The sequence below is a fragment of the Cottoperca gobio genome, chromosome 10 (genome assembly GCF_900634415.1).
Source record: "Cottoperca gobio chromosome 10, fCotGob3.1, whole genome shotgun sequence".
NCBI lineage: Eukaryota > Metazoa > Chordata > Actinopteri > Perciformes > Bovichtidae > Cottoperca > Cottoperca gobio.
The window spans coordinates 7,442,404-7,469,078 of record NC_041364.1 but is presented as its reverse complement, the minus strand read 5'-3'; the positions used below and the strand labels follow the sequence as shown (position 1 = coordinate 7,469,078).

At 40.4% G+C, this 26,675-nt stretch overlaps 1 protein-coding gene across 1 annotated transcript in view; it reads right to left on the bottom strand.

Moving 5' to 3' along the window:
* The window catches only part of diaph2 (diaphanous-related formin 2), a 351,346-nt gene that overhangs the window by 298,329 nt on the left and 26,342 nt on the right, over nt 1-26,675 (bottom strand). The gene's annotated exons all lie outside the window — the stretch shown is intronic.

The following is a 26,675-nucleotide window of genomic DNA, read 5'->3' as shown; positions in this document are numbered from 1 at the left end:
TTCCCCCACAAGCACTGATTTTTTTTCTTTCTGTAATGCCTCAAGAGACATGCTGGTCACATTACCATAAACCTCAGTACCAATATGCTTAGTTTAATTTTAAGAAATTAACTCTTGCCTGCAGCATTCCTCCAAGCTCAAATGAACTGCATGCCAATGTGTAGCCACCGGTGCTAGCTCGTTCAACGGCAACACGTCGTGTCGCTATCTAAAAGCTCCTGTGTATTTAAATGCTCGGAGGAGGAGACGGCAACAAATGTAACAATGCGAGTTTTGCAATAATTTCCCTTTTTCCCTGGAGAAAAACGTAGTTGTAAAACAGAGAGAGCATATTAATTAAAGGACTGGTCAATAGCAGGAAGGAAGGAAGCAAATATGTCAGGAGCAAATACAGCTTCACAGCCTACTGGGACTTGGAAAATAAGGGATATGATTGCAAAATCATCCATTGACTAGACTGCACAACGTAAGACTGATAAAGCACACCACTGACCTCTGCTGCAAACGTTATACGTGCTCTTTACAATCAGTGGCCATCTCAAACCTCAGCTCTATTAGTACAATCACACAACTTGACAGAGTTGTATTCCTTGCACCCGTAACCACATAAAAGAGTAGGGAATGTTTTACTGTGGTGCGATTAATAACCAAGTCCTCACAGTGAAGAGGCCATTAACAAGAGTTGCAAGGCTGCTTCCTTTCCCTGCGAGAGTTACGGGCAAATCCGCAGCAGCTCTCAAGAGTTTTATTCACAACTCCTGCACAACCAATAAACTTTTACCCTCATGATTACCTTGCCTGGTACAATAGAGCACAAACATGCATAAATGCACTACACATGCGCTCCCTCATTTAGGGCAGTCTCTCGCATGAATCAACCATTTTTATTCCGGCAACTGACGTGAAGTGTTTTCTCAACTTGAGAGACCACGATGACTTTGAGCGAGCATCATTCCAGTCATTAGATCATGCCAAACCCCTGCTCTTGAAGCGCTTTAACACCCCATAAATGCACCACTCAGTCTCCTGCTTTAATGAGGCTTTTGATATGCCTTCACTCCATTAGGCAGTCAAAGGGAATATACTAGCATATAAAGAAGGAATAAAGTTGACTTAATTTCATCCATACAATACCCTCTAATCAAAGAGAACCTTAACAGTGCTTCTAGACACAGTATGTATCCGTATGTATAGTTATTTTACTCTCTCATGAAGTAAGATTCCTAAAGAAATTGACTCGACTTAACACTTGAGGATGATTTGCCACTTACTCTAGAAGATTTCTCCGTTTTAAATGAGGCAGTTTCAATGAGTCACATGAATGTAGTTGTGTATTTGTGGAAAGACTTTTGGAGTAAGATGTTGAAAAAGTGTCCTCATTTTGGTGCCTCTTGTCCAAACAGAAAATGGCAAATTACAGGCTGACAGTTGAGATTACTCGGGCTCCCAAACCAAATCAGACTACTCATCTGTATCTGCGTTCGAGTAGATGATATGTGGTGGTTAGGGGCCTTTGTGAGGATAATGTTTTGTGCATCTCCATGTCAGGGACTGGAAAACTATTTTTCAAAAGCTCAGTTTGAGGTCACTGTATGGACCACCCAATGTTTTAATGATGGGATTTTATGATAACATACAGACACACCAGACATATTAATGAACCACCACACTCGACAAACAACATGTAGGCCAACACAAAGCTCTGTTCCTTTCAAGCGAAACTGTTTCTGTGCATGATTTACTGATGGTGTGCCAGCGTGCGCCACCAGCGATGACCCCCCTTGTGATTATCCCACAATCGGATAAATCAGATAAGTGTTGATGAACAAGGCATTTGGTGGTATACAATAGTTTGCTCGAAGCAAGAAAGACTTAAGCAATGGACAGGAAATGAGGGGAGTGATACGAGGCCAGGGGTGGGATGAGATAGATAAAGGAAGCAAAAAAAAAGAAATAGATATGAGAAGGGGGGGAAATATGATGAAACAGATTAAGTTCATGTCAAAGGGCAGTGGAGAATACACAGACGGAGAATTGTTGAACATAAAAAGAAAATGACAGAAATAAAGAGACCCAAAGAGAAACATTTCAGCAGCAGCAACCAACATAAGTGTGTAATTGAACCACACACAACAGCACTGTATCAGTTAATCAGCTTTCCTCAATGGACTGTTCAGTACCTCTCGTGGAGCAACTTGGTACAGTTCGGCACTAAAGAGAGAGCACTGTGACTTTCTACCAAGCCTTGATAACTTACATTTAATGGGTTTATCTCAAACGACTGATAGTGATTCAAATGTGGCTTTTTAAACTTGTGTAGGTCTCTTTGAAGGGATCTTATAAATACAGGTCAGGCATTTTTTCATATCCTCCCCACCATAACCCCAACTAATGATCTGTCTGATAGGATTGGCTGCTGTTAATATTACTGCTGCACTTCCATTCCTCTGCTCATCCCGCACACCACCAATGACCCCAAACTCGTTCTCTGTTTGTCAAACCTTTCAATTAAATTGAAAAAAGCCTTGGTAGTGAGGCTTCTAGCCAGCAGGATCCATGTGGATCCATCAGTGTGGAGATTATTGTTTATGTGTGTTGATCTATCTAAGGTCATTGATTTAAAGTTTGATTAAAAAATGGAAGTGAAATAAGTGTAAATTGGTCAGATTCAGAACAACTTCAACTAGTTATATGACTAATGAGCTACAACTTTAAATGTGCCTGCAATGGTGGAAAACATATAGTAGCAGAAGATGTGATTCCGGACCAGCTGCATGTAAACAAAGGTGTCTACATATTCTGATGTTCTGCCATAACACAACAGAAAAAATTAAAACCACTATTAGTAACGAACAAATACCTTTTAAATTAGATTTGCTATAATCTTGATTACTTTCACACAAAAGGGTGTTTTGGCTTAAGTTCAATTCTACAATGTTTTTAATGTGTAAAATATAATATATATATATATATTAAAATGTCAAATATCTGTATCGTATTGCCCAGAAAAATCCAGAGACTGTGACATGACATAATCAACGCAGGGTACAAATAACAAAAGGAAAAATGTTATTAAAGTTATATGTGAACCTCTTCTAATCTGTAATATGGATTGAGGAGCTGTTCTTGGTTTTATCAAGCTTAGGTTATTGGCTACCAACAACATCTGACCCTCTGACTGCCAAAAAACTTTATGAGGCCCTTCTGCTTTATAACATCCCAACACTACACACTGGGGTTCATTGGTTCTATGGTCCAACGAAGTCAAGCTGCAGGAGGCAATCACGCAAAATACAGAACATTTGTAGGAGAGCTGTTTCGTTTTCCAGATGATGTTTACTGTTTCCATGTCTTTATTGTTCATTTTTAGACAGTCAAAGTCCCGACGCTGCATTTCCTTCCACTTACAGGATATATTAAGCTCGTCTGCAATATGACAAAGCCCACAACTTTATGAAATTCTTTATTTGGAACATCTCCACTGAATGAAACAAAGTTTATAAGCTACATCTCTTCGACTTTCAGAAACTAATTTAGGGATACGACCAGGTGGCCACTTGCCATAAGTTTCACAAAAAAACAAACTCTCCTGGTTCTCTGTAAATAATTAGTAGATTTTCTGCCGCACTGATTCCCACTCTGATCCGCAGTTAAAACAGAGGCCCATTTCATCCCTGGAACCATCAAGACATAATTTATTTTAAAAAAGACAAAGAGATGTGATTCTTATTATCTAATTAATCCTGCTCATGCCCCGAGGTTATTTAATTTGTTGAAAGACCATTAAAAACCCTGCATCCGACAAATAAAATAATGAGGATCCTAATTTGCTCTAATTCAGGAAAGCAGTGCCATAAACAAGAGCTGGCAATATCAGACCCTACAGACAGGCCAAGCTACTCGCAAAATTAGGCAAACGCTACTAACAGAGAACTTTTAGAAATGTAATACCTCTGACAGCAGTGACAATAATTTACTCATTGTGCCCACATGACGCCCCATAAACAGGAAAACAAAGCATTAACTTGTCAGAGGGAAATGATGTCTATTTAACTGACTCAATTGTGGAGCTGGGGAAACTGTTTTTTTCTTTTTGTTGCAGAACTTGATGTGTCTATTACGGCACAGGGAGAAGACAAACTAATTCATCAAAGGGAGATTAAGACTGTTCAAAAGCTTGGTTTGGCAGTTGTAGCACTTGAAAGGACATACCAAAACCCATCAATGACAGATTAAGAAGAGTATAGTTTAATAACAAGTTCAACCGCAGGGGTGAGAATCAAGGAAATGACAATGAGCGACAAAAGCTCTCTCCTCTCTCATATACAAAATGCTGTCGTGCAATACGACTTTATTATAGTAATCACCATTATTTGTGTGAAATAACCAAAGAATTAATTTCCATGATACAATAGAATTCAGCCAAATGACAAGCAAAAAAAAAAAAAATAATAATAATAATCACTCCAGCCAACTTCAAAGAACAAAACTTTTGACTTAACTTACCAATCATCCATGAGGCCCTGCATCTTCTTACAACCATCCTCTTAACATCCATCATATGCAAGTAGATGTGGCATCAGAGAGGCAGCACAAAATGTGTTATCTTAAAAATCGATCTGTAGCTTTAATTAATTCTTTCGTTTTCTGAAACCAACACCCGATCGATAAGGGCTCGGCGCTACTTGAAGAATGTCATAGATACCACTATGATAATTTTGAATATTAAGCTCCACTTTATCTGCAAATGCCATCTGAACTGCGACTACCATCAATATTCCTTAGGCATCCCAGTGACAAGATTCATGTTTTCTAATAAAACTAAGATTCCCCAGCCCTGGTCTGGCTTGATGCCTAATAATAATGTCATTCAAGGAAGTGTTTATTGAACCCAGAGAAAGATGGCACTGGGCCATTGTTCACAGAACAAAACAAAAAAGCAACAGACAACAATCATAAAACAGAAAAACACCAAACACCACTTCTAGGGAATAACTAAATTCAGAGAGGCAGAAAATCCCAAGCCGATTGTTGAGCCGCTTTGCTTACTCCTCTGTGTCTATTTCCGCCAAAGCTCCAATGCCCACAGCAGCGTCTGACCAGCATATTAAAAAAGCCTCATTTAATGTTAGCGTTACCCTAGGGAATAATAAATTCACTTGATAATGAAGTAAAGCTTTCTAGAATTGGAATGTTTTTTCAAGTCCCCGCATTACTTTGTCCCTCCCTTTCCCCTTCTCTATCCTTGCTCTCTCGCTCGACCAGCAGAAATCCTATTTTGTCTGTGTGCATTGCGCACATCCTGATCTCAGCATGGCATGAACTGCATTCTTAGGGCTTTCTTTAGCTTTGTACGAAAAAACTAATAAATCTAAAATGCTTGCCCTTCTCTCCCCATGCTGGGGATTAAGCCTCGATAGGAGCCGTGGTTTTACATGGGGAGAGGATGATACCATGGAAATGGAACCCTGCTTCTGCAACATCGAGACTGACTATGAAGGAAACAGTGCCGAAAGGGCCACTAGAGCCACTGATGTCTCTTTAGGTGAGAGCTAGTCACCGAAACCCAGAGGAAAATGACTATGAGGGACTTTTGTTAGCTTAACCTGTTCCTGCTGTGATCTGGTATTACAATGAGCTGATAACGCAACGCATTATTGACTTTCAAGGCTTCTTAACATGTTTTTGTGGTTCCCTACCCTACCCTACCACAGACCCACTGAGAAGCTAATGTTTTATGAACTTAATGTCTACCAAGACACACATACATGTGGGAAAGTGTACATTTGTACATACCTCCTTCCAACTAATGTGTTCTAACCAAAAACAGCACAAAGGACACAACTATTTATCACAGTCTTAACCCGAGAACATTTCTCAGAACCTGCACCACTTTAAGCCTTACGAATACTCACATACATATGCATCTTACATAAGAGTAAATATACCCAAACACATAACAAAACATTCTCTACTTGCTCCGTCAGATATACTGATGTATATCAAATTACAAAAACCATCATACATGCGAGCGCATCAGATGCACTATAGCAGCAATATAACAAACAAGTGAATACATTGTTTCAGAGCCAAAGACCACCTCCAGCCATATGAAGGTAACATGTTCCCTGAGTCTGAGCCAAGCTGCTCCTAAGCAGGCATGTGGGAGTCGACACAGATCAGCCCACACAGCAATATGTTGACATACTGGTACACTCAGCGGGGAATGCATTATGATTCAAGCACAGAGACATACAATATTAATCATTGCATTTAGGTGTATTTAACGCAACATGTTCAGCAAAGATCTCCTGATGAGATTTCTTTACGCTTGATCCTTTGCTCAAAATCTGCAAAACGACAATTTCAAATGATTGTACAACGACTGGAAAAATACATTTGGTGGTTGCTCCATACGTAGATGGATAAAGGTGGTTGTAGAAGGAACATACTGAGGCAAAAAGTTTCTGTTTTGCTTTTTAGACAAAGGAGAAACACAAGTCCCTAACCTTCTACCTTCTTTGCAGTCGGTTGTACGGATGTGCAGGTACAAAGGTGAAACAGTTTCTTCCCTCCCCCCTCCTTTAGTGTGATGTCTGCCAGCTCGCCATGCCACACTAACACAGAATGTTTCAGAGCTCTTCTCTCTTTAAACACTAAAGATCGGTCTCTGCGCTCAGTACCACTTACCAACTTCAAGGTGATGCAAACGCCAAAGCGTTAACTCTACAAAGTACATAAGTTTCAGACAGAGACGCATGCTCTCGATAGAGAGCTGGGAAGAAAGCGTTGGTGGAGGAGGGGAGAGGTGACAGGCATGTGAGGAACACCTTCTGAAGTGTCAAAAGATGGGCTCAGCTGATGAAAGAGGATAGGAAAGAGGAAAGGAGGAGGGGAGAGCAAGAGACAGAACGAGCTGATGTCACATCTGAGACAGTGGAGAGGCTTTCAAGTCAGGAGCATTGGCTCTGTATTCCACACAGCCCTTCTGGGTGAATTTTGAGGTGTGTGCGTGTATGTGCCTTTGTGTGTCGGAGTGTGTGTGTGTGTGTTTGATAAAGTACATGATGAGTATATGCATGCATGTGTAACAGTTGTTATGCTTGTGTATGCTAAACAGGAACAATGTGTAAAGGAGGACGGTGTGTAGCAATATAAAACGTGAGAAGTGGGGTGTGTGCAGGCAGATATAGCACAGCGATATTCAAAACGTGAAATAATATCAACCATTTTGCCAGTTTGAACCCAGGGTTTTAATTGCACTCCATGCTTCTTCTCATCAGTTCCTGGGATAAAATGCCAAGAGAGTAATGATTAACAGTAATATAAACATAAGACCACCACTCCTGACACCTGCAAAATTGATTTGCTGGCCTGGACTTGCATAGAGAATTGCTGCAGAACAATCAATCCCTCTTAAGTTTTGTGAATCCAGTCGGGTAGCTTAGCCTGGAGGAGACTAGACAGGGGCATCAATGTGGGCACAAGGGAGACCAGAGGAAGACAAAGCCTTGTCAATACTACTTCGTTTTCCATCAACTCTGTTCCTTAATCACCCTGGTCTTAATGCGCCTTTCTATCCGACAGGCCCACACCCATTCCAATATATCCACCGTGAGCTAGCCCTAAACAAACATCTACCTGCCTCGTGCTCACTCGCTCTCACAGAGCTGCCCTCATCCATCTAAGCCAATAGCAAAGGTCTTCATTACAGAGTGTGCGGCGAGAGGGTTCGGGAAAGTTTCTGCTTATTGATGGCGTCTCCATTGTCTTTTCCTCATTGAAAAAAACACTCCTCTCAGTAATTACCTTCTCTGCCACTCTCCTTCATGGTCAAGTCACAGCAACTTTAACTGCTTAAAACAGCAATTAGCTCAATGGGGAGGAAAAAATCTCACTGCAAGTTCCCCCTTGAGTGAATAATAAGCCGCAATAAAGAAAATAATATATTATAGAAATGCCTGAGACAAAGTTATGAGGTGTTGAGTTATGTGGTATTGGGTGCAGCTGCAGCTAAATACAAGAAAGAGCAGTCAGTTAGTAACTCCGAGTCTTCTAATGGTACATAGTATTTGTAAATAGCTATGTGTATTTCAAAGACCAAGGAAGTACTTAAAAGAATAATAATATAGTGAGCAAAAGCAAATGCATAATTCAGCAAACAACATTTCAAAGAGTAAAAAATAATGGGGGGAAAGAAGTGGCATTAAACTAGCATTAAACCAGATAAGGGTGCAGGCCCACCTGAGCACTGCTTAAGACAACTGTTGCAGAAACCTCATCTTCATTGAGTTAATTAGCAATACCCAACAGTAAGCATCTCAGGGTGTGAGTAGGAGGACCTGAGGGAGAGCAGACTGTCTTTGTGTCGATTGGAGTAAATGGCTGGCCTCCCTGATGAGCTCCCATCAGCCCTTGGAACCTCCTGCCGTCACGTCCCACTTGATGGTAATTATTTGGAAGGCAAGCACTTGGCAAATGTCATTATTTAGATTTGGGGGTTGATTTACTAAGCTTAGCGCAAATTACAATCATGGTCACAAAATTCTGCGTCACCGCATGTTTTCAATTTAGCGGGGTATTTAATACTAATGTTTTTAAATGAGCATAGCCATAGTTTAGTTTAATTTAAGTTCATTTGAATGCACTGTCGCTAATTAAGACCTGATGCTGGGCCGTTTAATACATTTCTTGCGCAAACCAGCAAACATATTTCAGTACTACAATCACATTGTCGTCTTCAAACAAGAAGCACGACTACATGTAAGAATATGTTATTAGTACACGAGTAATAATAGTATTAGTTAAAAAAAAACATTTAAATGACAAAAAAACAGTCCAGCAGATTTTATTTTTCAAATATGACGCAAAAGTCTCTTTCACAAGATATTGCATGATGCGGATCAAAAGATTCTGGTATGAATTATGTTTATGAATGGCCACTTCAGTTATAATACAACAAAAGAGGCCTGCTGGAAGCTATACAATGCCAAAATCAAGTCAGGAAGAAGCCAACAATGAGGTCAGAAGGTAAGAAACGTTCTTGTGCTGCCGGTCTTTTGGCTCGTGTTACTGTTTTGAGGTACTCAAGCTGAACAATATGTTTATCTTTTCATTTGCTTTAATACGGTTTGGTTTTATCACGTAAAATAGTTTAGCATTATCATTACTGAAAGGACAGATGAAAAGGGCCAAAGTTGAGAATCCGACTCCTCCATCTCTCTTTCGCACCGTCTCTCTGTGAGCACTCAAAAAAACAACAGTTGTGCAGATTTTACTGCTTTTCCCAGACATTAAATCACAGATGTAATTGCCTCTAATGTAGCAGCCATCATCGTAAGCGATTCAGAGGTCATTTGTTCATTTACGTTCCCTAATCCCATATTTTGTACAACAAATATTGCATTGACACCAAAAGAAATTTGGTTGTAATTCTTTCTGTGATTTTTAAACTTTAGTGCAGCCCTACAATTAAAAAACGGCCAAACGCTACCTGGCTCATTCGCACCTGTACTTTTGATTAACAAAAAAGGTGTAATTGTTGAGACATTAGAGTCACACTCATCGTTTTAACCTGCACAACTGCACACGATATGCAATGTCAAGCTGTCTAAGCATGTCGAGGGTGGCAGACGCCTCACGCAGCACATACAGCAGACACCTTGGTTTCTCCATCTGATTTGGTTTGTTTCTACATAATTCAAAGTTTAACAACCATCATCTACCCTCAAACTGTCAAACTCAGTGATGTGATGTGGAAGGTTACTACCTGATGCTGTCTGAATGTGAGTGACACTAGGTGCAATTCTCTGCTTCTCAGTCATGCCTGCACAACATATAAACAAACGGGTAAATCTAAAAGACCAGAAGACCCAACTGGCTTCTTGAAATGTTCATGTCGGGTGGTTCATCGCATTTAATCTCAAACTGGGCTGAGATTATAAATCTGATAACCAATTAGTTAAACAACCAAATAAATGTATCAATGATAATTCTAATACGGATAAATAATCCAAGAAGTTAGCAATGCTAAATGTTTTCTTGTTAAACCATAAAAATACATTTAAAAAAAGAGGAATTTCTTGTTTCCATTTTTGGTAAACGAAAAAAAAACTAATTTAAGACATCACTTAATTAAGTCTGGTGATTATCTAAAATTGTTAAAAACCAAAAGATGAAAAAACTAAATGAGGAATGGGGGAATCCCTAAAACAGTACGCGATGCAATTCAATGGGAAGTGAAGGATGAAAATGGTGTACACTGTACATGTGGGTGATCTACGTCAAATTGAATTATTCTAATGAATTATTATTCTGATTATAATATGGTTGTTTGATAAATGCAAAAGCCGACTAACAGAGTCGCAGGAGGGAGTAGAGGGAAGAAGCAGGAACAGAGGATGAGGAGAAAAAAAGGGAAAAGAGTACTAAGCCCCTGAGGAATCGCAGCGCACAGAGAGACTTCTATTTATAGAGGCAGGACTAGAGCAGAAGAATGACAGGCATCTACTCTGTACCTGGAGCACCACTGCGCTCACAGCAACACAAACAAACACAACCAAACATATGCATATTGATACACTTTTGGAACTCATTTCTCTCTTCCCTTTCTCAAGATACTTCTTGCTTTTTTCCCACTATTTTGTTTCTTCCTCTCTACCGTAGACACTTAAACATATATGGTCCAAAAGTCCTCCCCGGCCAAGCACCATTACTTTTTAGCAGAGTGAGAGGAAGAGACTGAGGCAGCAAGACAGACGGAGATAAAGGGGGCAGAGAGGTGTGGGTGTCTGTCTGGGGGAGCGTCGCATGGCATATAATTTGACGAGCAAGACTCAATCTATATCTGTTAACAAAACTCTAGTGCTATGTGGAAGCTGTTGACAGCAAATAAACAACATTGGGATAGACTTTTTCTGAGCTTAGAGTGGAAGCAAAGCAACGGATGAAAACAAACATCTGTGCCTGTGCTGTAACTTATAAAAGCATTTATGTGGAGCATCAATCTGTCCTATGACATCTGTCACACCATCACAAGCTGGTGTACTGCAATGTGGAGACAGCTCCAGCGCTTGTTCCTTTGCCTTCTGCTTAATGAATTACGAAGCAACTCACCAAACCAAGTTAAATAATGGATCTTGCGCAACTTAAGCAACTTATTAATTGGAAGTTAGAGACTTCAGTCATCTGACCCCGTTTTGATGGGAGTCAGAGGTGCCACTTTTTAGCTGCAAGTACATTAATGAAGAAGTCTTCCAACCTCATTTAGTACCAGTCGACTTGTAAAAAGTCCAGCAGCCTTTGGTCATAATGGTATAATCTAAAACAATGATGGAGCCGAGTGTCATTAAATGACTTATAACACATTAGTTTTGACGCTATAGCCACATCTTTACAAGGCTGGCTGCTTCTGTGCTGCTTATCTGGTTCAAGTCCACACGTTATTATATGCATACACAGATGCATTCATTATGATGAGGCACTGCTTTTTTAAATTGCTGTCATTAACAAGCACAAAATCTTAGCCATGTCTATTGGAGAAAAACAAGGTAGAATTTGGCAAGAAAAAAGAGGAAGTGGGAAAAGAGGCACTAGGCAAAGGACGCTTTCAGGGCTCACAGTAGAGTTTTTATCGCTCTCCTTGGTGCTGAAGTTTTTTTTAAAGCTATCTTTGGCTTATATGAAATTCAAATGAGCTCATTCTCATTATTCTGTGGACTCAGGACTATCACAAGTGTTTTGGCTAACATGCAAATGCCCCATAATGAAACTTAATTAAATACGCTTGATCATCCCACCAACTCCCTTAGGCTTTAATCCACTCAGACTCTGAAGTTGATTATCATGTGGCTACTGGAATTACAGGTATGTCTGTTGTAGGACCTATGTTGCTTTACACACATTATCACGTAGACAATGTGTGGTGTCATACCAGTCAGATGACGCCAGTGAGAAAGTGGTGAGTTAAGAGGCTTAGCACCACAGGCAGATCCACCTAGCTGGGCCCTGCTGGCTGCCCCTGGGCCCACCCTATGCCCTCATTATCCTCCTGACTCCCTCCACTCATCCTCCTTCAGCAGTGGGACTAATCCAGATTGAGGGGGTAGGACCTGAACCTGGTGGAGGAGTCTCGGCAAAGGATAGACCCTTGTGTTGCCCACAAGCACATTGAGGTGTTGCAAGCCACTGAGAGAACGAAATAGAAAACAATCAATCTGTGTAGTGTCAAAACCATCTAAGTGTAAAACTGCAGTGGCTAGAATGAATCCATAATGTATTTCTAAACATAATGTATTCGTATGCCTTTCAATATACAACAGCAGACTGTTTATGTAGCCATTACTGAGTTATAACATATCCCAAACTAGACCCATATCAATAAATGATGCCTGCCACATAAAATGTAATTTATTGTTTTTCTTTGATAATTCTATTTTTTCATTCGTTAATGAAACGATGGTGCAGGGGTGGCAGTAACATCAGGGTGCAATAGATTATTATTTTGCAGAGCTTGTGGTTCTTCAGTCCCATAATGGCCTGTGAGTCTTCTGTTCTTTTGGGAACTTGTTTTTCAAGTAAAAATGAAGCTTGAGGCTATTCCACAGTGTATCAATCAGTGTGACTGAGGCTTGAAGATGCATGAAACAAACTGGTGGGTTGGAGAGCTGCACGGAGGGGGGGGGGGAAGGGGGGGTTAGGAGTTTCTCCCTGAGCAAAGGGGTCAGCAGAAATCCAGTACAATTCTCTTCCCTTGTTGCCATGCATAAAGCTTCTGTCAACCATCTGTCTTGTTATTTACCACATCCTTGTTTTTCCATAATCCGAAACTCCACTTCATGTTTCACTGAGGAGCTGCATTTATGAATAAGATAAAGAGACGACCAGTAATTAAGAGGCATAGTTTAAATATGCAGAAGAAAACTTTGTGAAGCTTTATGGACTTCGACACATTTGCATTTTTTTTTCATAAGTAAATAAAATCTTTCTATTATTTGTGTTATAAAATAAAAAAAATCTGAAAAAGGGTAATTGGGGAAGACATGTTCATTTTACTAACAGGAGAAAAAAGTTAATATGTCAAACAAAAATAAACATTTTACAGTGAATAACTTCCATAGTCTGTGGTGTCTGTTTGAACAATGTGCTGTGTTATGTTATGTTACAAAGTCCATTACATTTAGAACAATACACATATACAACAAAATAAAAAAGGCAAGAGCTGTTTTACTTATCACTACAGTCACAAAACAACATAACCACTATATATTGTTCTCTTATTGTTCTTATATTCATGTTCATTTATGAATTCAGAGATCTTTGTCCTATGTTTCTAAAGATTTGTATTTGTATCTCTTTCTAGATGACTTTGTGTGGGTGCAAAAGTCACAATTCATTTGCATACAGTAAGTATAAGGAAAAAAAGGAGAGAGGGCAAGCGCAATCTTTCAGTCTTACATAAAACGACATGTTCATATCAAAAGGAGACATATGTGGGACTGTCTGGGCTTATAGGTAGGTAAATCATGTGTAGAGCAATAACAGACTCATTGTAAATGCATGTGCACCCTCTTTTCCTAACCCATACGTTTTACAGAACACTGCATAGAAAAATAAATGTAAAATATATTCATATATTTAAAAAGTTTCCATGTTTAACTGTCAGGGACACGTTAGAAAGTTATGGAGGTGAAGTGAGCTAAAAATGAAAGAGGAATTTAAGTGATTAAACTAGTACACACAAAAAGGCTCATGCTAACCATGCAGAGCGAATGGCTCTCACACCTAAAGTGAGGGCATCGTCTTTAATCAGAGGGTAATTTATTGACTCCCATTTACAAAGCCATAATACTAGTGATCAAGCCCATCAACCGTAAAATGCAATAAACTAGGAAGGTGTTTGTGAACAAAGGCAAATAACAAGGCCCCACACATCATTATGTTCCCTTCGTATCCCATTAGATTAGTTCCAAATGGGTTTAGGTTAGGGAAGCAATGCCATATAGAGCCAGGGTCATGGGGAAGAATTTGAAATGATCACCACATGTCCTCATTCCACTGTATGGATACTCAGCACTCCACCTCATACCACTCATTCTCACCAGAGGCTAAACTGAATCAATGTTTTAATAGCTCAATTTGAAATGGCCGGCAGAAAGAAACAATGGTCGAATTTGCGAATGTCATGTTACATACAGATGACTAGGCAGAGTCCATCCGTAACAGCAGTGTTGCTTTGATGCCCTTTCTATAGATTAAGCCATTATTGTAGGAGCCAACCATCATCTTTCTAAAACCGTCTGAGCAATTGAAGAGCCAGTTGTTACGAGAAGATCACACCTAGCTGCCGTTAGTCGGAACATTTTATAAGAAATAGCACATACACTTGTAGAAGCAGAAAATTGTCTGGCAGTAGATTGCGGGACGATGTAGCTATGGATTTTTCCCATAGCATTTTCACAAATGATTTTTCCCTCAACAGAGGCACAAACACCTGTCCATCAGGGAGAACAAAGCCATGTAATTGGCTGCTTCCCCACTTGAGCCCCAGATAGCACAATGTTAATAACAAACTGATGAGAAATTCATTAGGGCTCCAAATAAAAACAATCTCTCCTCGATAAGAAGAGAGTACATTATAATTAAACTGATGCCTCTCCCTTTTCATTAGGCCGTGGAGCCAGAAAACCTGAAGACTAAACCACTGAGATGGATGCAATTAAGCATTGTTGTTTTACTACACATCTGAGTATCGTAAGTATAAAACAGAGGCCCCAAGTTAATACAATAGGTATTCATGAAGCAGGAAAAAGAGAACCAAGGGTCATGTCGGTAACTAGCTGACTATAGGCAAGTTTACACTCTAGACTGAGGGAATTGGTCAAATCCGGATGAGCTACACTGCTGACTAATAAAAGGGAGCTATAATATGACATTTCTCTTCTACTTGTCTTGATCATTCCATCACTTTCCGTGAATACTAATTTATTTCTACACCTTCTACCCCCATTTTTCAACTTTCCATCTATCTCTCACCAACTGTCTTCCTCTTCTCTCCTTCTTTACGCTCTCTCTCTCTCTCTCTCTCTCTCTCTCTCTCTCTCTCTCTCTCTCTCTCTCTCTCTCTCTCTCTCAGTATGAGTGTGAAATGCCTCGCTGGCTTCACAGAATTCTAAGATGGCCAGCTTGGAGGCCAGCAGAAAGCGGACACAAAGGGATAAGAAGCACAGATTTCAGTGTACTTCTGTGCTCTGTGCTTGTTGTGGCAGGGGAGGGAACTGCTTGCTTCTGAGCTGCCAGGGATGCCCTGGCAAAGCCTTGTCTGCCCACAAAGCTACTCAGACCAAGACCAAAGTGTGACATCAAGAATCAAATGCCCTGTCTCTTCCTATCACAGTACCACCACCACACAAACAGATACACCAGTAAACCTACTTATGCATGCACAAAAACCACTCAAAAGCAGACACACCAACATATATGCACAAAATTAAAGCCTTGGGTGAAGAATAATATGAATGAGACCACTCAATATCACCAGTTCCTCTGAATACTAAATTGCATTGCTATTAGATGCTTTGAATATAGAGCACACAATTACAAATATCCTTGCTTTAGAAAACCTTGCTTTAAAAGACAAGGTAACTGGTATACCAAAGCCTTTAATCTCGCAGACTGGAACCTAATGTGTAGCAAATAAAAACATGTAGTTGAAACGCGGTCCATCCATTTATAAAGAAAAGCCATTTATGCAATGACACTTGGTCAATTCACAGATAAAGAACTGTTTACACTAAGCGTTAGCACACTGACAAAACACTAAGACTGAGCCTAATGTGCACAAATGACCCTGTTTATTACTAGCATGCAGCAATATTCTGAGTCATTCCCGCTTCCTATTCGCTGGCATCCCATATACAAGTAACCATGACTAGGGGAAATGGCTGCCATACTTAACCCGTCAACGAAACATATGGATGTGTGAAGCTTGTGGTTTGACCTCAGGGAAAGAGGCATCAACGGGTCACACTAATGTGGACCAATAATCTCTCCAAGAGTCATTAGGATGATCAATGCCATTCTAATGAGATAACATCTGGAACAAAGGACCCTAATAGCAGACAGCTGCTGGGCAAAGTGAGCTAATTAGGGGAACATTCAGTGATGCTAACTAATGCTGCAGCCATTGTGCCCAGGTTTTGGGTCCCACCCGCTTACCATCCAAAATACAACATGTTGAATATTTCATAACTCCTCTGATAACTAATCATGGCACTATAATATCAGTGGTAACGCATGAGAGAGAAAGGGAGAGGGAGAGAGACAAAATACCACAACATCTCAGCTTGACATGAATGCTTATCGAGCGGCACTAAATTGGTCAATTATGGAGAAAATCTGTTTTGAGGTAACCTTTCAGCTTATTAAATAAGCTATAAATCAATCTTTAGGGCAGAATGAGTGGCTGGCTTTTAATGAGTGAACGTGTCTAATCTCTCCTTTTCTCTTTCAGTCTGTGTGTGTGTGTGTGTGTGTGTGTGTGTGTGTGTGTGTGTGTGTGTGTGTGTGTGTGTGTGTGTGTACATGTGTGTGTATGGGAACATACTATGTGCTTAATAAGGTTGTGATTGAGTATAAAAATAATTGTGCAGTTCTGTGGAGTTCTCTACAACTTGAAGTTGCACACGGGTGATTCAAGTGACTGTAAGTGGCTCTATTAGAGGACACACATTTGAAAAAAAGGTCCACCTCCAATCACTAGCTGAGCATGGAGGCAGGATCTAATTAGTATGCTTATAAAATAAAATAATGAAGAGCAGCGTCAAAAAGAAACTTTAGTGTAGTTTAGTAATAGTGTCTGTACAAGTCTTTGTTGATCACGAATAAATATAATTACTATGAACAAAGCACATTACGTAGTCTAACGAGATTTTGAACGGCACTACATTGTCAGACCACAAAGCTTTAATCACATACAATAAGGAAAAACGGAAAGAATAAAAAACCTTTCAGAAATTCCAATCAGCATTGGCCCTGTATACCTTACAAGTTACCCCATACACAACACACACTCTTTTGTTTTATAATCAGCCTTGAAACTTTTTTTAATTTGTTTGCTTTTTGTTTTGTTTATAGGATGGCATTTAAATAAACCTATAGAGAATTAAAAATCAAGCCGTAAATCACATTCTGGGGCAAAACTGTTTACTGTGGCATCAACTATTGGCATTACATTTTGTAGTCCTTTGCACGTATTTCTATGGTTTCACCATTTAATCTTACTGCTTTTGATGGAAATCTGATTTCTGATAGAATAAACTTCCCTTTTGTGAAGCTAAAAATATTACATACTTCAATTCAAATATATATTTAGAAAAAACATTATATTTCCCCCTGCAGTTGCCCTTAAAATTATGGCCAAATATACACAATGTGCGTTGCATTTCTGGGGGTTTTACTTACAGTAGAATTCCTTCTTATTCAAAGACCTTATAAAGAGTATTCAGCTGATTACACAAAATGTTATTCAACTAAATTCATACCCCAAAAAAAATCCTTCATTGCTCCGATTTCTTACATTTTGGTTCACACAAACACTAATGCTGTGTGTTTGGAGGAGTTACTGTATAGTAACACCAGAAAACTACATTAGCATGGGTGGTTATGGAAATAGGAAGAAATACCATCAGGTTTGAGTGCAGTCGACACTGCAACAGCACTATTCCTCAGAGAGCACAACAACGGCGGTGAAAAGCTCCCAACTAACAGTAATTGGTTTTAAAATAATAGAATTCATTACAGTTATGGCGCTTGTTCAGAAATGCAAACAGGGGAAGAAAAAACATTCACAAGAGACTTGGGCTGAACTGCTTCACTAAAAACCATGGGGAGATGAAAGGCATAATTCAAATGACAATTTTAGAACCCTTAGTTCATTTATATCAGAAGCTCAGAAGATGTTGCCGGCATAATAACATCAAGATTTTTTCCGGTTCTTTTCTTCGACTTGCAGGGCTTGGAAGGAACTTTTTTCCCTCTCAATTTCATTCTTTTGTGGTAGCAAATTCCTCCTCCTCACACAGAGACATGTGAGGTGACACACAAACAATCCAGCAAACAACACCCGTCGGCAGCTGAGACAGCCAACTGAAAGCTAACATGGGAAATCTTGACAGGAAAGAAGAAAAACACCCCACACATGGCACTGAATTTGCTGCTTGTCTTATTAAATGACTGTGTAATTATACACATCAGGGGTCCGCATTGTAAGGTCCTGTGTTTTTATCACATCCAGTGGCAGAATACATTTGATTCAAGGCCAGCATCTCAGGTGTGAAGAAGATATTCACCCAATCAGCATTAAAAAGATCATCTCTCAAGACCACTCAGGACTTAAAGAGACAGGTCAGCCATCTCATCATGATTGGATGTCACCTCTCACGCTGGGTCTATAGCCAACACCAAGGACATCACCATTTGGAACCCTATACATCTGCCATCAAATCAACCTCAGGCCAATATCTAGTAATTGGCCCCATTCTAAAGAAGTGCTTGATACATTTTGACCACCAATTGATAGAGCCTTTACTACATATGTGAAAATATCCACCAGGAATATTTTACTCATATTTCTAGGCACAAAATCGTAATAAAAACAAGACCACCGTATGGCTGTGCATTAAAAATGGATGTGGTATGTTAGTGAGGGCACCTGAGCCGAATGACAAGGTGGAAGAAGTCGAAATAGTGAGCACAGAATGTGTGCGGGAGCAAAGATGTGCCACTCTCCGTCACCGTGTCAATGCTTAAAACAACCTGGGCTATAAATGAAAGCCATACCCAACCTGAGAGCACGTTTCAAAAGAACACATGTGGCCAAGAATCTGTGTCATGTCAAGAGCTCAGGGTGTCAATAAACAAATATGGCTTGCATGGAGAGGTGGGGTCAGAAAAGAGATAGAGATTTGATGTTCATATCTCTGAGGGAAAGCAACTGCAACGGAATACACAAGCAGAGAGAGACAGTGATGTGGTGTCAGTCTACTGGCATAATATATAAGAGGGATATACAGAGGGAACCAGAAGGAAAGACAGTGATATCAATAGTGTTCTGTAAACATAACTGATGTGTTGTTGGTGTGGGACTGCATCTGCTCATCAGTGTGGGGCCAGTCTAATAAATTATTCAGGTTTGACTGCATAAAAGAGTGGTCAATACAACAGGTCTTGTCAATAGCAGGTAAGATAGGACGTGCTTCTTTACTGGCCCTGATCCAAGCAAGTGAAGCGTTAAAAGGGAGGAAAGACGGCGTGGACCCAGTAGAGGTTAGCTGTCTTCCACCATGTCAGAGGCAGTCTCACATCTGAATCTGTTCACAGGAAAGGTAATAATGATGAATCTCTTCTTTATCCTTCTTTTCCCCCTCTCTGTCTACAGTAGGAGGGTGAAAGTATTGATCAGAGAGGACGGACCAATTTGAATGCTGTTGAGGCATTTCACACTTATTCTCCCCTTTAAAGATCAGACGTCTTACAAATGGCATTAGTGGCACACATAACGGTGTGTTACGTGGGCAGAGAGAAACCCATTAGGTCAATTCCATAGCAACAATGTGGCTTTTCTACCCCTATGCACTGCACCAACCAGCCAATTCAATAGGCACCCACTGCCACCAAGTGCAAGCCGTGAGTACTACAATACCGGCATGAGAACTGCAGCTGTTTCCGCATCAGGTCATGCATGGTCATGGTCTGCCTCTACTCAGACGGCTACTGTGTCTATGGCATTGAGAATGATACACCCTCAGCAAGCCAAACAAAAATAAGATCCAATGCCATCAGAAGTGTTGTGCAACATCCCTAATGACCTACTCAATAGTTTCCTTTGCCCTTAATACACAGCTACACAGTTTGACAAAGCACGACGGAAAGCAAACAAGGGAGAGACCATCTAATCTGCAAAAAGTTGCGACCATTTACCCAGCATGCATGAACAAGAGGTAGTGCCAACTCGGTCAGGATTTACCCTCATTCTCTGGAGCAGCTAACCTATGCTTTACCAACCAAGCTTGATGTAAGTCATAGCCGCCTGGGCCTTTATATCTAGCACATGGATAATTTATCTATACTTATGCGTTCAGTCATTGTTTCATTCATTCAATAGGGAGGCAGGGCCAATCATCCAGCTGTGTGCTACTGGTAAACAGCTAAAAAAGTCATACAGCTTGAAGGCTGACATGTTCAAAGTGTGGCCCATCTCTCCCGAGCACCCTTGGAATGAAACTGCAAGCCAGACAATAACGCAGCAAGTGATCTGGCCTTGATCATGTCACCAATCATTACAACACAGAGCTGTCTAGGGAATCGGGGGGAACCTGGCTGTTGATGAGGCGATTATGTGGCTTTACTCTTGTGCGTCCAAGTATGACAGCGCTATGAAAACACAGTAGCTGATAGGCAGAGACTGTACCTTGTTAGTCAGTGTTGTGCTGAGTGGACTAGTTGGCTGAGCAGTAAGGCGCTCCCACAGGGCCTGGTGGGCTTACTGCAATAGCAGGGGGGATTATAAGCAGGCCATCAATGTGACTCTCTCCTAACCCGACAGCTACCACAACTTTGGTTTCCACTCATGTCATCAGCGACCACTCTGTCCTTTGTGTCCTCAAGCCTTGCTTTGTGTCATTTTCGAGACAAAGTCAGCAAGGTCTCTATGCATATGCTGTTGTGGACATTGCCCACATTGGAATGCAAGTCTCAGTATTGTCAGTGTGAAGTCTGCATCTGGAACGATTAGAAATGCACAAGAGGAGATAGTCTGGCAAGGTTACGAACAGAAGTGCATTATCACATCACCCACTGCAAGCCTTCTCACCGATAACATCTAGAAAAAGCAGACAACTCCATCAACCAGGCAAATAACTTACTAAAATATACACAGATGTAGAGAAGGATATCAAAAAGCTAAAGGAGCAAATAAAGAAATTGGGAGTGACGGGAGGAGCAGGCAACCATAAAACATGGGGATACACAGAATTTCACAGCTGTGTGAACAGTTAAAGCAGATGCGATGGGATGTGATGGCGGATGCATACAGAGAGGCGGGTTGTAAAAATATGCTATAAAGTTTATGGAGCCTAATGCAGCCCTGCAGGAGCCTCCTACCGAGCTGAGCATGCCGACAGTGCCGTTGAGTGTGTGACAGAGCTGTGGGGGAGAGATGTACAACTGAGAGCATAGCAAGTATTCACAAGCTCCATCACTGGTGTGGGGATGTGCATACAGTACATACAATTCACAGATATGCAATCAACAGAACTAAGAATCCTATTTTTCACCACCCTCCCCCTCTGTAAAATACTCTATCATACTCCATCTCTCCTGCGCAATATCTAAATCCAAGCTGTAATATCCAAGTCTATTGGAACTGCATGGAGAGAGAAAAAAGTACCACTTACCACACGCAAAGACATAGTAGTATGTGCACACACCAACACAAATACAGAGAGCCTATAAAGCACTGCCATAACCACTGTTCAATCCAATATCAGCATACTGTGACCACTTCAGCCTTTCATGTTCCCTTCAAAATAACGAGATCCAGCTCTCCCCTTCTGATTGAAGAGGAATGATTGTTTCTGCCTTTGAAAAGACATATGTTGGATGGAGAGGTGATGTGTGAGTGGGGAAGGAGGGAAGGATAAAAGGTAGAGAAGAAGAAAAGAATGACAAGATAAAAACTGAAAAGAAAAAGAAGACAAAAAAAAGCTGATGGAAAACGAACTTTTCTCATCCCCGGTGGGAGCTGGGGTAGTGTTGACTTAATCCTTCCCACACAGCCCACCCTCTGTCACAGCTAAACCTTTGATTCTTCCAGAGCCGGCAAAGGTCACTCCAACCATGAACACCTAAAGACAAGCCATTCAGCAGGAACTAACAACATTAATTGATACATTGTACCTTAAAAGCTCAACATTACATGACACTATTACCAAAGAAATTCATTTAGTGTACTAGTTTATCTGTTCTTCATCAAAATGAACTTTGTCATACATTACATCTCATGTATGTACAAAAGATCCTCACGAGTGGGTAAGACACAGAGACAGGCACTCCAGCACAATGAAGCTTATTGCAATTGTGCAGCACTATTATTCAAATTCTGTTGCTTTCCCAAATTCAACATGACTACGCTGTGGGCAACTATGACGGATGACTCGCCCAATATGAAGTGAAAGGGTACAAGGAGTTTATAAAAAATAATAGTGATAATAATTCTTTATGAATAAGGAATTTTACTTCGAAGTAACTAAATTACAGGCGACCCAAAGGTAAACTTCCCATCCACCTGAGCAGTGCCTCTGGCTTGGATTTGTGTTCCAACTAACACAAATGGCTCTCTACACACGCCACATGCCTACAGCAGAGGTAGCATAACATTGAATAGATTAAATAAATGAAATATCATTGCAAATATTGCTACAACTGTGGGTGATATTAGGTTTTATGTAAAACACCAGTATTTGTATATGTCTCTCTTTCATTGTTTTTAGATTTGTTTGTGTCTAATATTCCTTTACATATTACACAATAACACAGATCGGCATGGGAGTAGTCTAAAGGAGAGGTCTTCAACAGGGGGTCCGCAGGGAGGGTCGCAACATCTGTGGTTGATTAGACTATTTTCTTTTTTAATTTAAATACACATTAACATGAATCCGACATATTGTAGTGAACGGATATATGGAGGCAGAAGACGTTACGCACACACACAGAGCGCAGGAAAGGAGAGGAGAGAACTAAACAAACTGCGCCACGCAAACCTTCGAGCCTCTTCTATACAATATTTATAGTAGGGGGTCCCTGCTCCATCTCTCCTTCAGTTTGGGGGTCCTTGGCCTGAAAAGTGTTGAAGACCCCTGGTCTAAAGAATTATGAGATCTGACAGGTCATATGACCTTTGTCGAGGTGTTATTACTTAGGATCTGATCGCCACACCTCTTTTACAGCTGGCATTACAACAAGTACATTTAAACACTTTACTCTGCACTTCTGTTGCAAGCCTACACGGCTCCGAAAGCTTTCCAAAAACTCAAACCAAAATCATCTCATACACTTGTATTTTAGTCCGACCAAAAGCTTATGTTTCCAAATCTCTACAATGGAGGCGATGAATAAAAAGTTATGGTACCCTTTGGAGTGTCGGACCGCTAGTGGTACTGCAGAGCAATGTACACATGATGCTCTCAAACAAAAAGGAAAGAACCTGGAAATAGAATTTCTCTATGATAATCACTGAAGAAAAAAAGCATTTGAGTAGATGAAACAGCAAATCTTTCATATCTATTCAAAAACACCTGACTACAGATTTGCAGATAGGCTATTCAAATGAATCAAATAAATAAATCCTTCCTCATCTCACTCCCAGACAACTTTTTATGTCCATCAGATGAACTCTAAAATAGGCTTTCAGCCAATCAAAGAAACATCTTATTCAAACCGTCCCCTCGAGAGCATGTTTCCTTGATCTTAATTTAAGATAGAATCTATGGTGAACACTGGCTCAGGGCATGGGAGGCACACGCTATTGATTAATTTTTCATTGCCGTTCTTTTAAAGCACCAAGGATATGTGCCACATCAAATCTGCTCAACCCTCAGCACCCAGTTTAATGGATTGCTTGAAACAAAACAGTCTTTTGAGGCATGTGGTTTTAAAAGGTAAAGAGAGGAATGAAAGAGGAAGGGTGCCTTGATTTCCTTTTAGGCTCAACATATTTCTTTTTCTTTTTTTAAAGGTCCTTTGTAAGCACTCCTGGCATAGTGAACGAACACTTGATTGGAGTTAAAGAGGAGCCAGATGTCTGTGTGTCCTCATATCAATGCAACTCTTTCTTTCTGTCTCCCTCGTTTCCCATCTGGATGCTATGCAATCCTCTGGCCTTATCTATAACTACTCATTTACTGGTTATCGTGCATTCTGTAAATCATTAGCAGTTACAAATAGAGGTGAACAAGAGCACAGGTAACAACACAAACACATATCATGGTCATTCATTTCTTTGGGAATATTTAGGAAACAATGTAGATTGTAGATTCTGAAATGTGAAGACTGTGAATGCTTTAGATGGGAATTTGTCTTGTTTTGTCTAAAGCAATTGACAATAATTGATAAATTGACGAGTGAAACATAATTAGTAGCTGTAGAACTACCTTTGTAAATAATTAAAGGATACAAATACCTCACGTTCATTGCACGTAAATCAAAGTATTCCTCTCAACTCAATAATTAGGAAAAGAACTCAAGGTTCAAGGCTTGTTGAATGTTTTGCTTGTAAAACCCACCAAAATAAAACATTTTAATTTGAAATGTTGTCAAATTTACAGCGACACAGAGCACGTTTGCTCTGATTGAATGAATGAAAACGAATGTAGCCTTGTAGTCGTTTCACGTCTGAAAAATTGTGTTTTAAATTGTGAGACATCATTATACAGCCATAAACCCAGAAAAGAAAAAAGAATAAGGTTAGAGTTAGAATATAATATAATATAATAGAGCGTCATTTGATCTTTTCTCTCAGGTCTGAGGTGTGTGTATGGCTCTTTGGTCAAATCCACATACTGACAGCTACACATGGAGAGATACGTGTTTATACACCTGCGCTAACCATCACTGCCTGACATCTTAGAGCTGACCAGCATGTTACCATGGAAATAAGCAGTCATCTGTCCAGTCATACAGATATTGATCACCTCCCTGTGGTCTGGAGAACTGCTGCTTTTTAACAAATGGAGCACACACCCTTTTCTCGCTCACGTGTGCTCTCGCTCTCACAGTCTCAGCAGCATTCCATCCGAGCTGCAGAGCCTGTCAATGGCTGTGCAGAAAGACAGAAGTCTATTCTCACAGTAGCACTGCAGGAGTCATTGATGGATTGTTACAATGTGGTCCTTGACTTGTGACGTAAATTAGGCCAATCTTTACAGAAACTGACGCTATAAAGCAGTCGCAGTAATCAATAGGCGCCTGCAGTAGAACTGCAAAAGAAAAGATGTCTGGTCCATCTGGACTGCTCGAGTCTACCTGCAGGCATGCTGTTACCCAGGTATGTGTGCTGCTCATATTTCCCTCAATCTTGCTTAAGGAGGTGTAGAGAGCATATGAGACTTAGCAGTGTTGCACTTACACGCTGGTCAGACTGGATTAGAGCCAATTCACACAGTCCTCTATTCCCATCTCATTCTCTACTGGGAGAGGGGAAAGTGCCAGAGAGATTTCATGCCTGAGACAGAGGAGTTACAGTTGCGTGTTCCCTATAGACAATCCTAACCAACACTCTCCTTCCAGCACATCTGAGAGCACTCTATCCCACCGACGCACGCTGACAGCGTGAAAATGGGAATCTGCCAGCAAAGCAGGGAGCTAACTGTAGCCCAAAATAGGCTAACCAGGCTAAACTCCCTTCCTTTTTTTCCACTTTATGGGGGGGGTTTTAAGAATGACAGCAGTTTTCAGTATGTAAGCCATATCTGTAGGCTACTGCTGCAGGATTGACACAGAGGTTACAAAGGTCAGGTCCAATGCTTCAGTATGCTATGAGTTTATTCAGTATGAGTTGAAGCAACTTCTTGATAACTTGATAGCTCTGGCATCTGACATGGTTTGCAAAACTTCTGAAAGTAGGCCTCCTCCACATCTCGGATGAGCAGTCATGATACAAGCTGGGGTAATTCTGTCATATTCCATTTACTGAACACAATGTGGCTATTGCTCCTGATCGAGAGCTACTCCATCCACGTCCGCACAGGCCAAGTTGAAAACCCACAGAAATAACCAACCACAAAAGAACAGTTTGACAAAGAAGGAGAAAACGCAATCGATACAAAATGCCTCTGTAAAATGCCTCAAAGAGCGAGGTTTTGTCTGAGAGTATGGCCAGGGCAGATGCCAGGTCACAGTGTGCTGCTTGGCCTTGCCTGTGTTCCTGTTAAGCTTTACAGTCCTCTTAATCCCTAAGACGCTCTCAAAAGGCAAGGGAATACCATTTAAAGTGACAATTCAGCACCTGCTAAACCAATAACAGAGTGTTTCTTCTTTTTTTCTAAAAGCATCTTTAAAAAAAAAAAAAGTCAGAACCCATTCTTTAGAAAAGGCAACGAGGTTCCGCTTTATGAGATCTTGAGCGGAAAAATAGGCAACTGGCATATTACAGTGTAAGAGAAGTCAAAAAGTATAACCAGTGCATTTAGAGGATGAATTACAATTGTTAAGATTATGTGAGCCTTTTGTACACTAGGAGAAGGTAAAGTCAAACAACATAAACAACAAGAATATGCATTTGTAAGAAAACAGTCTTGTGTCGAAATGTCTTTCTAACAGAGAGTTGTTGAAGCATAATCATATATATAGTCAGCCATGAATATTTCCACTAAATTAATAGTCAAATATTTCTGTTCAATGCAGAAAAGATGTATGATATCTTTTTTTCACTAGGTTCAGTGTGTGTGTGTGTGTGTGTGTGTGTGTGTGTGTGTGTGTGTGTGTGTGTGTGTGTGTGTGTGTGTGTGTGAATGTGCACGTCAGTGTGGGCTCACAGCCTTAAGTGATTTATATTCTTCGTATGAGTTGCTTCTCATAGACAGAATGAACAATGTTAAAACCCATTTAGATGCAACATGCTT